Genomic DNA, 15,344 nt, shown 5'->3' with positions numbered 1-15,344 from the left:
TTTTATACTTGGTGTTAATTTTCACTTAATATTTTTGCAGAAATACTTAATTCTAAACACCTCACAATAATTTGCAAACTTTTTGAGATGAGGTCTACATCGAGGTAATCTTCAATGAGAATCTTCAGGGAAATATGAACCCGGACAAGCCTGTTCATTTCAGCAAAGCACGAGATTTTGTAACATTAAAGTCTTAACTGACTCGATATTTCCTTTGTTGAAACTTAAAATCAATCAAATAGCTGATGTTATAAAAATAAAATTAAACAATTAAACTATCGCTTATTTTACTGTAATCAACACACCATGGTAGGTACAAAGATGCAAATTATCAACTCCTCGTTAACTACGATGACTATTAAAATGTGTGAAAAAAATTTTTGTTAGGTATTTCTTTACCCGAAGGGGGTATCTAACAAAAGCAGTGTACACAACAATGGCTTCGTAAAACACACGCTTTTACGCAAGAATAGTTATTTCAAAGATTCAAATAAGTATTTCATTAAAAATTAGCCCTACTCATAAAACTTACAGTAAACAAACTTTTAGCAAGTGACAAAATTATTTTCCAACAATTTTAGCACGTGTCAAGGCATTATTGTGTACACATGCTTTCAATAATGGCGGCATGCGATGTAATGAATAGTCAGATCCAATGCAATTTGATTGGCTGTTTGTTTCATGATAATTGAATTATTTAGATATTGTAAGTATATATATCACATTTTCTGCAATTTTACGTTTCTGTAGTAATTTTCTTGAGGTCGAATTTTCTACTTAATAAATAGGAGAACGTGAAAAGGCGTACAGTATCCGAAGCCTTGGTCTTTGAGTGAAATATTACACTACTTAATCGCCGAGTTTCATCTGGAAAAAAAGGTCAAAAACCTATTGTGGTATATAATACGCACCCCTTTCTGGCACAAAAATATTCTCTAAAAAAAAGTGCGTATTATATTCGGCAAAATACGGTAATCATTAAGTGTTTGTTTTTTTTATATGTTATTGCCCCCTGGGGGGCCATATTTGGTCAATAAATCATATCATATATAAATACTGCCCAATGACTTAAATTTGTCAGAGGCACCAGTGGTTTTAACTCGCTGACTGAGAATGACTACAGGTCCAGAATCTCTAACTGACCCATGAATGAGGATGACCACAGTTTAATTACTATAATCCATGGTATAATGCAATCATTTCAATCAGAAAGCCATGAACAGAATTGAAAACCAAGGCAAACGTCCTGATGACAGCAATAGCTAGCTGTTAAATGTCATGATGTTTTGAACCACGTGGTGTTCTGGAATCACATTAAGATTTAGCTGTATATTTCATGGTAATATACTAGAAGAGGATAAAAATGATCAATGGAAGTCCTTGCCATCAGCATTTATTTAGTTTACTATCGAGTGTATCAAAAGACGCACTGGAATATAACTCCATCATTAAATGTACTCAGATTGATAGATAAATGTACTCAGATAGATAGATAAATGTACTCAGATAGATGTACTCAGATAGATAAATAAATGTACTCAGATAGGTAGATAAATGTACTCAGAGAGATAGATAAATGTACTCAGATAGATAGATAAATGTACTCAGAGATATAGATAGATGTACTCAGATAGGTAGATAAATGTACTCAGAGATAAAGATAGATGTACTCAGAGATATATAGATAAATGTACTCGGATATGTATAGATAAATGTACTCAGATAGATAAATGTACTCAGAGAGATAGATAAATGTACTCAGAGATACTGTGACAGAAAAATGTGTGACTCAGAGAGGTACAGATATTTACACGTGGGGGAAATTTACCCTAATTATGTGGTCACGTAATATTATTGCATCGAGGGTAACATTAAAAATTTTCACCCCGAGAAAACCATTGTCAACCGAGGCGTAGTCGAGGTTGACAATGGTTTCTCGAGGGGTGAAAATTTTCAATGTTACCCTCAACTACATGCAATATTTGTTTTATTGTACTGAATGTTATATAAACAACAAAGCAGAAAGACTTACGTCCGTTGACATTTGATCAATCACTGTCGTGCGATATTTCCTATATCGATGCGGGTATTCGTGTTTATTACGAACGCTCAAATGACGTCATCTAACAATCTACGGCGAACCATACGCGCATATATTTGACACATGTGATAATTCTTTTATAATATCAACCGTTGTCACGTACTAGCTGTTACCCGTTGCTAGATATCACCCTGGAGCGCATGCTTTCTGTTCTCAGAAGGTAACAATATTTTTTTTCAAATGCTTTTCGACGAATCAGATTCAAATATTTTACATGAAAGTATAATGAAATAAATTATATTCAGTTACTGCGTATTGTTCCCCCGCGCGTAATGTTGGACATGGAAAAGCATGTCGTACTTAACCATCAGCGTAAATATCTACTTTTACAGAACTTATAGAGGTACAGATAAATCTACTCAAAAAGGTATAGATCAATATAAAAGCATGCTTACCTGCAAGGTTTTGGCACAATTCTATCTTCTCCCTGTCTGGTCAATAAATATTGCAGTCTGCAAAACATAAAAAGTGGAAATGTTTAATTTGGTGTCAGTGAAGAAAACAAATCAATATTTGGCCAGAAGCTTCCATTAATCACTTAATAAGGGTCATTTATGTTTTGGGACAAAATATTATGGGGAACATTTTTTTAACTGACTGCCATAGGGTAGCACTGATCTTTCATGATGGCCAATTGACAAGCAATCGTGGAATCAATTAAGTCTTATGGAATCCTGGAAAACTTCACCTCCACTCAGAAAAAAAAGGTTTTTCTACGTTGGCCTTATACAAGCTTAAAGCGCAGGATAATGTTAAATTGTCTAAGTGTTCGGTGTTCATTGTCAGAGTTTTAAGCTGACTATAGCACTGATTAGTTTTTCTTTTTTTTTCTTCGATAGGGCATGGAAAGTAGATGGGAAGGATATAGGGTGTAGAAAAACATTACCAGGTTTCGAATTCTAATTTGCACCATCGTAATGGAAACGACTTTCCAATTTCATGAGGATTTATAAAGTCTGCGAAATTACCAAGTTACAAGCACAACTGAATGTCGCCTAAGGTGATGAAAATATTAGAGCTGAAAAGGCAAATCTTGGCATGTAGCATGATATTGGCAGTACTTGTTAAGCGATGATGAGTGCTTAATTAAGTCCATATAAATAGAACAGCTAGTTTCAAGTCATATAGCTTAATTTAGCCAAATTATGACACCATGCGGTTTTGGTATTTAAGACATTGATGTAATAAGTTTCAAAATTTTCTGTGACATTGTGTCCTATGTTACAAATACAGAAATTTCAGCACTCCCTGAATAGTGTGGGCTTTACTGCTCAGTAAAAAATAAATTAAAAAATACTAGCTAGAGAATCTATAGTTCTAAGATAATAATAAAATATTTAATATTACGAAGGCTTATTGTGACTCAAGGGCTCGAATGAGTAAAATATAGGCTGTCACACACAAAAGGTGAGTTCAAATCCAAATTGAATGTTTCATTTTGTAATCTAGTTATCTTAAATTACAGTCAATTTTATCCTGCATTCTTCCTGAATGGGTGTGTGGCCAATATGCAGTAATACTGTCAATCCAATGCCTATTGTCAATAATTCTGACTTGTAATAGCATTCAAGTGATATCTGAAATAAAGTATTAGTTGATGTAATTTCTTTTCCAAACACTCTATTTTCATTCCGTCTACGGCTTGCGTGTGTTGCACTACTTAATCTCCATAAGTACTTATAGCTATCTTTCATGCACATATATTCCACGAAACATTTGAAATCATCAAAGATAATTGCTTGCGATGGAAAAGACTTCAAAGTTCCTTTAACTTCTGTTTAAATCCTTGGAACAGAACAATAAATGTGTTGTAGGTTTCTGTATTGAAATTCTATCATCATGTATTTCAATGCATTATTTCAAAGGTTCAAGGCTATATTCTTAAAAATCTGAAAGCAAAAATGTTTGTATAATTATAAGCATGTACGTACTAATGTGATGGTCATGAAAATGCAATATTGCTAGATGAATTAACTCTACAATGTTGGCTGAAAGTGCATATGATATCAAAGTATGCCATTTTACAGAAGGGTGTATTTCATCATTGTATGTTAGCTAGCTAGGTCTCTCATCTATTACAGCACACAATATTCATGTATATATACATGTAATTTACATATTACAAGTACTGATTATGTAATTAAACAATTATAGAACTTCAATGCATAGTTAATATGAACATTAACATATTATTATATGTAATTGTTTATTATTTTTTGGTCGTCCAATGAAATCGCCTTCAACAATTAGATGTAAACAAATATGGCCATGCAATCAAGTATTGTCTGGTAATTAAGCTGTCATAAGTATAGCCATTTTTTATGTTTTGAATTATTCAATCATTATGATAAACAAAAACTTGTGTCTCTGATCTTTTTCGAATAGGTCCTGCAGATTAGATAAATATAAAAGCTGGCTTGATCAGGTTTCATAGCTAGTCGAGTTCTTATAACTGTTTTCAATGTATTAAATCATTCAATCATATAATATAACAATTAGTGACATATTTTTCAGTCAATAATGATGCTCTAGCTAACCATACAATACAATATTCACCTCGCCTTCCAGCTCTGTGAATATGTACATGTGTATATATATATATATATTGTACTTCTCAGGTAGCCATTAAAGCAAGATCATATTGACCTCAAAAATGTCCATGACGGTATGATACTCTGACCTATAAAATAACTCTATACAATAAATCTGATGAAAAGGGGAGTAATGAAAGTTCAGTGTATAGTAGAAGAAACTTAATAATAATCACTTATTTATCTAGTCAAAAAGCAGAACCAGTACCTTCTACACACCTGAGATTGAATTCTCTGTCTCTTTGTCTGCAACTTAATCTTTGGTCAAAGCTTTGGAACTGTGCAAGAAGGAGATTTTATACTTTGTCAAATGACTCCGGGGCCACAAAGACCAGCTCACTGTTGTCAAATGACTCCGGGGCCACAAAGACCAGCTCACTGTTGTCAAATGACTCCGGGGCCACAAAGACAAGCTCACTGTTGTCAAATGACTCTGGGGCCACAAAGACCAGCTCACTGTTGTCAAATGACTCCGGGCCACAAAGACAAGCTCACTGTTGTCAAATGACTCCGGGCCCCAAAGACAAACTCACTGTTGTCAAATGACTCCGGGCCACAAAGACAAGCTCACTGTTGTCAAATGACTCCGGGGCCACAAAGACCAGCTCACTGTTGTCAAATGAATCCGGGGCCACAAAGACCAGCTCACTGTTGTCAAATGACTCTGGGGCCACAAAGACCAGCTCACTGTTGTCAAATGACTCCGGGGCCACAAAGACAAGCTCACTGTTGTCAAATGACTCTGGGGCCACAAAGACCAGCTCACTGTTGTCAAATGACTCCGGGCCACAAAGACAAGCTCACTGTTGTCAAATGACTCCGGGCCCCAAAGACAAACTCACTGTTGTCAAATGACTCCGGGCCACAAAGACAAGCTCACTGTTGTCAAATGACTCCGGGGCCACAAAGACCAGCTCACTGTTGTCAAATGACTCCGGGGCCACAAAGACCAGCTCACTGTTGTCAAATGACTCTGGGGCCACAAAGACCAGCTCACTGTTGTCAAATGACTCCGGGGCCACAAAGACCAGCTCACTGTTGTCAAATGACTCCGGGGCCACAAAGACAAGCTCACTGTTGTCAAATGACTCTGGGCCACAAAGACAAGCTCACTGTTGTCAAATGACTCCGGGGCCACAAAGACAAGCTCACTGTTGTCAAATGACTCCGGGCCACAAAGACAAGCTCGTTGTTGTCAAATGACTCCAGGGCCACAAAGACCAGCTCACTGCTGTCAAATGACACCGGGGCCACAAAGACCAGCTCACTGTTGTCAAATGACTCCGGGCCACAAAGACAAACTCACTGTTGATCTCAGTCTCACATTTATAAAAAGAACATGCAGCCAATTAGTGAGACTTGGATCAAAAGTGAGCTTGTCTAAATTTTATTGCTCAAGGTCTCATGTTCAGTGAGAAATCGAGCACCTAAGATGGCCTTTACAATAGGTAAGTGACTGTAAAAATCCTTCACTAACTGCCTGGTATTAAAAATGATGAAGAAGGGCACTGGTCTTTTAAACAGGATATGACATTTAAAATACCAAGCTGCTGTGTCACAGTTTGGCAGTTGACAGATAAAGAACGTCACAGCTGCAGTCTACAGGGTCTGCAGAGATCAAATTTGTGGCACTTCACCTAAAACTATTGACGTCTCTCTATGAATGAAAAATTCTCAAATGGAACATAAAATATCAGACATTGGTGAATTGAATAGTATATGATTAATATACGTCAAGGTCATCAATTAAGGTCAAATTTCACACCATTGATCCTTGCCACACTAGGGGCATAGTGTTTCACTACTGTCAGCTTGTTTTCCTTTGGCCTAATGAATGCTGACTTTTATGATAGTAAATTAGTTAATTACATTATCCGCTGTGTCTCTATGAGTTTCACAATGTGTCATTTATAGTATAAGTTGTTTAGTAGAGTATAACCATAATGTCCATCTTAATTGGTATTATACGATAATAGAAGTTAGTTGTATCTTTTATATGCTTGATTAATGTAAAAAAAAAAAAAGTTACATAGAATACTTAATGACTGTGACATCATAGTAATTTTGTGTATATACTATTGTGTTACGTTGCTATGACAGATAAACATGACTGAAGAAGACCGGTAACACGGTCGAAATATCTCTAGAAAGTGTTTACAGTTTTTTAAAATTTTACTTCGAAAAAGACACTTAATATATAATTATATATAATATATATATATATATATACACACACACTCCTTAATATGATTATTGATAAGAGGTTTTTTGTTTGTTCATCTTCATTAAGATATCCTAAATTTCATGAAACTGGCATCATGTTTGCATTACAAATCCAAAAATAAATAAATAGAGCAACCATCAGTTTTGCAGAATTGTGACCATCTTCGCTAGCTAAGGGTATATGGGGAGGGGAGTGGACCGAAAACCCTTAGCTAGCGAAAGTGAATTAATGTGACCTCAGCAGCAGGTAACATTCGAGCAAATTTTTGTAATATTTTAAATGTCAGTGGACAGCTTATTTCCCGTAAGTTTTCACTGGGGAAAGTTGTCTGTAATCATCACCCACACTAACTTTAATATTATAGGGTTATTGAACTTATATTGATGAATATCATAATTGCACAAGTTGGCTGTGAAAATGCACAAGCTTGCGAGTGGCTTTTGACAGCCAACAAGTGCCAGTATTCACCAATATATGTCCAATAACCCTTTTATTATATCACTAAAGTCTTTAGTTGTTAAATTATATCCCTTTTCACTCAAAATACTCCAAAATAGACGAGAATTCATCAATATTGGCATCTAAGGTGAAGATGTGCAATATCAGCATGCATTTCTTAACAGTTCAATATTAAACCCGTCATTAATGCATGAAGCAAACTGATTTTGTGAATAGGGATATCATAATTTATATATACAGTAAAACATTTTGTTTAAATAAATGAATATGATATCAAATACCGCCTCTGTCAGATTCGGAGGACCGTCATTTGCCATTTTGGCTTGTTTACGTCGTTACGGTAACTCAGAATGTTTCGGGCGCTCACAATTTACACAATGCAAAGTTAGCGTTCAATAAATTCTCAGGATATTGAATGCTAACATTCACTAGATTTTACTCAGATTTTATAATAGACTATTTATTAGCTATATAATAAATTGTATTTTGGTAATCTTATCTTAGTCTCATTGTGGGAGATGCACATGCTCTATATTATTTCAAAAGCTAATTGAACCACACTAAAAATGGTGTCTTGCTTATGGTTTCTCAAAAAGCAGGAAAATCTGCTTGTTTATGACATCAAAAAAGATGCTAAAAACTTCCAGTTCCTACTTCATATATAGGTACAGTATGCAGTGGAATAGTACAATGTTTTCATTCTATGAAATTTTTTAACATATGATAAAAACAGGATTTAAGATAGAGTGAATTTAGTGATACAGATCTTTAGCATTTTCCCCATGATAGAATTTAAAGATGATTTTGCAAGTGCATGCCTGCAGGTTTTAATTGTCTCCATTTTTTTTTTTTTTTTTTTTAGAAAGATGCTCCACCATCTATTTTTCATAATATATAATATACAAGGGAATCGGCTTTGAATTTCGGGTGAATTATGTAACACCCTCACAATGAAGTCACTAATCAAGGGAAGTCTTAATTTTGTGGATAACAAGAGCATGATTAATATATATATACCATCAAGTTTATCAGATGAAATGCTTTGTTTATTCATTTAGCTGATTGCACTCAGACTAGGATTTATTTTGATTATCTAAATCTTTATGGTGATTAAAAACTTTCTTTTTTCTGATAATGTTTCCACCGTCTCCAGCCTTATTAATTTTTTGGTTAATATACTCATTAATGATGAACTGTCTGACTTCGTTTTCCTCTTCTCATATCTGGCAATCATATAAAACCATATTTAAGAGAACTTTGGCGGGGACTTCATTTTCATCTGCAGATATTACCCACACAATATCAAGGAGTGCACCTACAAGTCTGACCGATTCTGTACCATATATAATGAAATAATTGCTGATTTATTCGGTGATATATTTTACTCTTCGTGCTAACTTTAAATGTTACTGCATTATCAAACTTTTCCATAGCAGAAGATAATTTCTAAACACGTTTTATACATTTAAATATTATTGGAAATAGAAGTGATTCTCATTTGACGAGATCGCATGAAGCATAATGGGGATAGCAAAAATTCCTGATTAATATCGGTTGTTTTTATTGTGATTGTATTGTGATTCCTACAGACAACCTAAATGAGAATATCTTGTTTTTTTGTGTTACGTACAAAATAACCTATTGTGGTTTCCAATCTTAAACTTAATCAAGGGAGATTACTTCACTTCACCCACGGACCTCCGATATTCATGTCAAATTAAAAATTTCGTATTTCATTATGTCATTTTGTTGTAACTGGGTAAAATAGAGAACAAAATGATAACACTATTATGTGAAGATAAACGGTATGTATCGCAGTAATCGGTTTATTTTTAAGGTAATTGTTAAATTATATAAATTCCAGGTAACTTTAGAACTGTATAGTGTTACAAACAATCTTATTGGGCTCTAATTCACACTCCAATGTAAAACAACACGAATGGCAAAACTATCTGCATAAACTTTGTTGAATAAGTGAGAAGGTGAAGATAATGAACAGTGATCAATATGATACATCTTATTATTCGAAATATGAATTGATGATGATATAACAAGCATATAAATTTCCTGCCATTTTTTAAAAAAATGACCAAAACTTGTTTTTTGTCTTATATATGTCTGATTAGCTTCGGAAAGATGTGTCAATCACACTGAGATTGGTCAGTGTTAATTTGAATCTTCATAACTGGTTGAGATGGCAGCCTCACTTTGATTCTATTATAAGTCGTGACACGTCAAATTCTCTCGAGTTAATCATCTGTGTGCTGGTGGAATGATGGATGTCTAAAGTACATTTTTAATGCATGTATCATGTGGATAGAGAAGTGATATAGAGTTACGGCTGATCGGTGTGAAATTACTATCAATACAATGTAAAATTGTGATTTATGATGTATGCAAAATAATTGCATTATCATACATCTAAATGACAATTTCTATCCATATATTGACAAACAATCAACCTTGATCATGCCCCTATTTGTAACTTACTTTTGAAATTGAATCATATCATTTGCACTTCACTTTAAAATGACATAGTATTAATGGAATGGTGCATTGCTATACAAAAAGTGGGTGGGTAAACTGGCATGAATCCATGGACTGTACACGGTAGGATCTCAATGACAGTCAATCTCACTGGCATGTATTAATGTGTATTTCAAAAAATGTATGTGTAATTCTTCAATCAAGTTTAAGGTCCCTACAGTGAGAAATCAAGAGGAGACTGCATGGTGACATGATCTTATACAGAGAGGATTAATTAATGTTCTCATCATCATGATTGTGATCGACTGCCGCCTACCAGAATATAAGATACATGTGTTGCAGAGGTTCAAGAATACTGGAGGGCATTCATTGCATAACTTTTTTTACTGGACATGCAATATATCCTTTGATTATAAATTGGGGGGGGGGGGTTAAGAAAATAACGAATGTTTTATAAGAAATAGATTATTTGCAAAATAAGTATCAAAAGTGAAATTGAAGACTTAAGTGGCATCGCTTACCCGAGGTCACAGCGGCACCTATCCAAAAGACTTCCATTTCTGTGATACAGAGCTGTTGGCAAAATAAGTTACTAGGCTGCATTACACTATGTATTATAAAGTGCAAGGAAAGATATGGCCTAATTCAATATGATTAGCTCTTGAAACCAGTGCTTTGTTGAGTTTTGGTTTAGGGGGAGTCTGCAGATAGTCCTTCTTGTCCGAAGTGAAATATATACCAATGAGAAGAACATGGACAGAGCTTACAAAAACAAGCAGGCATTAAATAAAACAAATCAGCAGCCAGTGAATGATGGAAGGAAATTAACTCTGAGGAGAGGACACTTGATTGGAAGCCAAAATATATACAGTATGAAAATTTTGTTCTTTGACACAACCACAATCATTGCTGGATATCAGACCAGCAGGAGTCAGGGTGGGTCAAGTTGACCCACAGCGAGACAAACACAGTCTGGGGGAGGATTTGGCATGTACATGTATATATATTCTGGTGAACGTTGAAATTTGGATTAAGTTGATCTTAACAGGCTCTTTAAAGTGGATGGTTATAACTTTGTTTCCAGTTCTAGTTTTTTAAATGCCCACTTATAATCGAAGATTTGGGGGCATATAGTTTTTGGCTTGTCTGTCTGTTTATTCTGTTAGTCTGCAATTTTTTTTAACCTTGGTCATAACTTTTGAATAGATAGTGATAGGACTTTCATATTTCACATGTGTACATGTACTCCTTTTGACAATTAGTCCTTTCTTTTGGTAACAAATTTTTCTACCTCATTACCTTGACCTTGGGGTTTGGCCTACTTTTGAAAAACTTTAACCTTTGATCTACATTTATTGTTGCTAGGGCTTTCATATTTCACATGTGTATACCGTGTGACACAACCTTTCTTCCCATGGATACCAGAATAAGTCTGCTGCTAGATAAGGACAGAAGTGTTTCACAAACATAAATTGGTATTTTGGTTTTTTCCCCCCATTTTTAAGTTTTAATATTTGCAGTTAAGATGTAGATATGTATAATTTTATTAAATAAAAGTTTTTGAAAAGGTGCAAGACAAAATGATAATAAAAAATAACTGCTATAGATAATAAGTGCTCTGATCACCAGTGACAACAGAGAGAGCAAAATAAATTCAAATTTACCTTCATCATTTAATGACCTTAATTAAAGGATGGATTCTGGACATCATTCAGATAAAGTTGACATAGTACACCATGTGTGTCTGCGTTTTCTTTAGTTATGGTACATGTAGCTAGTCATGAATCCTCTTACAGTTGTAACATTTAATGCTGGAATGGGGGTCATGACCCCTTACTGTTGTAACATTTAATGTTGGAATGGGGGTCATGAAGCCTCTTACAGTTGTAACATTTAATGCTGGGACTTGAATTGTAAGGAACTATATTTTCAGAGGAATCAACAGCTTTAAGTGAACCACATATTACCACCACAAATTATAGCACTGAGTGAACCACATATTACCACTAGAAATTATAGTACTGAGGGAGCCACATATTACCACTACAAATTATAGCACTGAGTGAACCACATATTACCAACACAAATTATAGCACTAAGTAAATCACATATTACCACTACAAATTATAGTACTGAGTGAACCACATATTACCAACACAAATTATAGCACTAAGTAAATCACATATTACCACTACAAATTATAGCACTAAGTAAACCACATATTACCAACACAAATTATAGCACTAAGTAAACCACATATTACCACTACAAATTATAGCACTAAGTAAACCACATATTACCAACACAAATTTTAGCACTAAGTAAACCACATATTACCAACACAAATTTTAGCACTAAGTAAATCACATATTACCAACACAAATTTTAGCTCTGAGTGAACCATATATTTATACCACCACAAATTACAATGGAAAAATACCACCTGTGTGATGAACTTTATAACCAGGGATATCTTTTTCTTTTTTTTTAATTATCACCACTTTTTTAAACTGAGCTACCTTGGCATGATTTTTTAAGATTAACTCTTTAATTCACTTCAAAACTCAACTGAGACCAAAAGTTTCCACCATTTGGAGAGTACAAGGAAAAATAAAGAGCATGCTGTAGCTAGTGAAAAAACCGCTGCATGAAAATCATTTCCGTAATTTCCGCTTGTGTTTAGACAAGTTGTACTGGGGATATGTGTATGTGATAGCTCTGTCTATGGACAGATTCACACTTTGTTTTCATCATTGTTGCCATCATTGTCTGCAATCTCTGATTTCATATGATGATTTGATTTCAATATTTTAAGTTAATTTAATGCAACTGAAATCAACCTGCATGTATCAAGAGTTATAATTGAATTCCAACCAAAAAGATCTGAAAGTGAGGTTTAAAATATATCTATACATCAGCTGAATTTTTTTTCATAAAGATTCAAACATTATACTTGAATTTTCAAATAGAAATAAAATAAGGTACACATTAACTTTGTCTTTGAAAGTAACAAATCAATTTTGATTAAATGAGGATTGCCATACCTCTAATCCACTGTTTGTACTTATCCAGAGACGGAGAATTTGAGAAGTGTTAAAAAACAGAAAGTCATGCAGGATATTGTCCTCCTTCTTCTCTCATAAATGATTATATTTCTCACTGTATTAGGTTATATTGTACATTGATTACCATCATCCAATTGAAATACAAAATTCAAAACTAGTGATTGCTCCATAAACTAGAGTCTTTCTGTGGAAAAACAACACCAAATCAAACGTTTTATGATCATAGCAGAAGACGAAAGGAAGGTGAAAAGTTTGACAGAAGGTAAAAAATCCAAGTCTTATCTCGCGTAGATCAAACTGTGTGAAAATTTACACCAAAATTTTTGTGAAAAATAATCCAATAGCTGATGACACAACACTAAAACTTCTCCTCATCATGGCTAAAGAGAAAGAGCATTATAAATGGGTTGAGGGGAACTGGACTTACAGTTGAGTGTGTATAGGCCAATATCGGCAGTCCTTCACTAATTTATAGGCCACTTAATGATTAACTAATGACTTGTAATAGATTGATATTGATTACGAAGAAAACGGTGCTAAGCCCCGTCACTACGACTTTGGCAGAACAAGCGTGATGGTGTTCTATCTGAAACCTAGGTGTTAGAGTCTTCAAAACCACTCTGTCAATGCCATTCAGACAAGATGGCCCCCAGATTCATGAATGTCAAGCATAATACCCGAGATTGATTTTCTTTGGTTGTGGTTGTTTTCATCTTTTCAATGATTATTGATAACTTCAAGGAATTTTTTTCCAATATCCTGTCTTTGGGTTTCATGGTCAAGTTACACTACTCTGTAACGAAAACATCATTGGCCTTCTAACATAGATTGAAGTGAGTACAGTGCAAAATGCAGTGCTCTTTTCATTGAGTTTGGGGTCAGAAATAATGCTCTCATACATAAGACCTGGTAGTTATATACTCTAAGGTTTAGCAGATCAGTCTATTTCTTCCGTGTTGAATTATTAGTGGAAGTAATATCAAAATGAAGACCTCTCTAAGATTGCTATTTCTTAAAAATCAATGCAGCAGTCAACACTATATGGTTTTGAAGCACTTCAACCGTGAAGTACATCTTATCAAATTAATGTGAACAACGTATTTTACCCTGCAAATAAAGACGGGAGCAGACATAAGGAAATATGATGGATCATCTGCAATATCGCAATACTCCAGTAGAGTTCTTGAGAAAGTACATCAGCATAGGACGTTGAAAAAAGGAGATGCAGAAAGGCAGTAAAGAAAGCATGTACACTGTACTATCAGTTACGATTCCTGTAATTAATTCATTAGACTACAATGCACAGAAAAGAATAGATATATACCCTCAGTGATACCGCAATGCAACCCTGGTCCCCGTGGGACAGCTGTTGAACATCTAATATGTAAAATTGTTTACAGGCATCCATATACCTTAATTAACGGACTGATTTTCTCCCTATTCATTATCTTTATTATGTCTTACAGGTGGCAGCTGATGAATGAAAGATAGTAATTTCTTAGAGGTGAGAAGTTTTCTTCATTGGGTGGGTATTTCTGGGAGCAGATCTAAGCTTAACATTTGGACACATATTGTAAAGTTTTATTTGCTCCATATGATATCTCAATCTAAGTGCACATGATGCAAACAGAAGGATGAAATTCAGTTCTCTCTCTCTCTCTCTCTCTCTCTCTCTCTCTCTCTCTCCAAATATTGAGCACCGTATGACCTAAAAACCAATTTTATTTGAGAATGTGTGTTATTGAATACTGATTTTCTAATTAATATATTTGTTTATACGTAGCTAAAAACAGTTTGAAAATTATACAACCCTTTGTTTCTTGCAAGATCCGGTTCTGCTACAATTTCCTCATACTCTGTGCACTATAAGATTACTGAAAGGACCCTATCTGGAGATATGTCACAGGGGACAAGTTCAGTGTGACTGCAGCACAATATGGCATACAATCTCTTTCAATATTTTGCTCCCAATCATCATGAAATCAGTCAAGTCCCACTGGAAGCCAAAGTTGTTGTATTACATAAAATGATAGGAAAAACACCAGACCTGAAGCATTTGTCAATGCTATCATTTGCTTGCCTATGATTGATATTCGAAAGTGCGATTTATTACATCAGACTCATAGTGCCATTTGTGTTAACTTTTGTATGTGATGCCTTTGAATTTCTTAGGCAGTGGGAACTGCTAAATTTCTGTTTAAGGTAGCTCACTAAACTAAAGCAATACTCTTTAAGACTACGTCACCAGATGGCGATTTAAAAATGTTTTGTGAAATTATTTGTATTGATCGATTCGTTTGTCTATCATCTTAGCTCAGTGGTTAAAGCATTGGGCTGGTGAACTGCAGATCTCGAGTTCAAATCCACCAATCTTTTGTTTATATGTGTTGGAAATTTTTTTGGGGGGGAAACATGTT

The 15,344-nt window shown here is 34.6% G+C and overlaps 2 protein-coding genes across 4 annotated transcripts in view; one reads left to right on the top strand and one right to left on the bottom strand.

Moving 5' to 3' along the window:
• The window catches only part of LOC130048347 (protein MON2 homolog), a 170,916-nt gene that overhangs the window by 78,629 nt on the left and 76,943 nt on the right, over positions 1–15,344 (top strand). The window lies entirely within an intron of this gene.
• LOC130048348 (G-protein coupled receptor dmsr-1-like) overlaps positions 1–15,344 on the bottom strand; it is a 48,307-nt gene that overhangs the window by 29,698 nt on the left and 3,265 nt on the right. For both annotated transcript variants that reach the window (XM_056144955.1, XM_056144957.1), the window contains exon 2: positions 2,497–2,553. The gene's annotated coding sequence lies outside the window, so the exon portion shown is untranslated. The remainder of the gene's footprint in view (positions 1–2,496; positions 2,554–15,344) is intronic.

The sequence above is a fragment of the Ostrea edulis genome, chromosome 7 (assembly GCF_947568905.1).
Source record: "Ostrea edulis chromosome 7, xbOstEdul1.1, whole genome shotgun sequence".
Lineage (NCBI taxonomy): Eukaryota > Metazoa > Mollusca > Bivalvia > Ostreida > Ostreidae > Ostrea > Ostrea edulis.
Note: the sequence above shows the minus strand (reverse complement) of the source record. Positions and strands in the feature narration are given on the sequence as shown.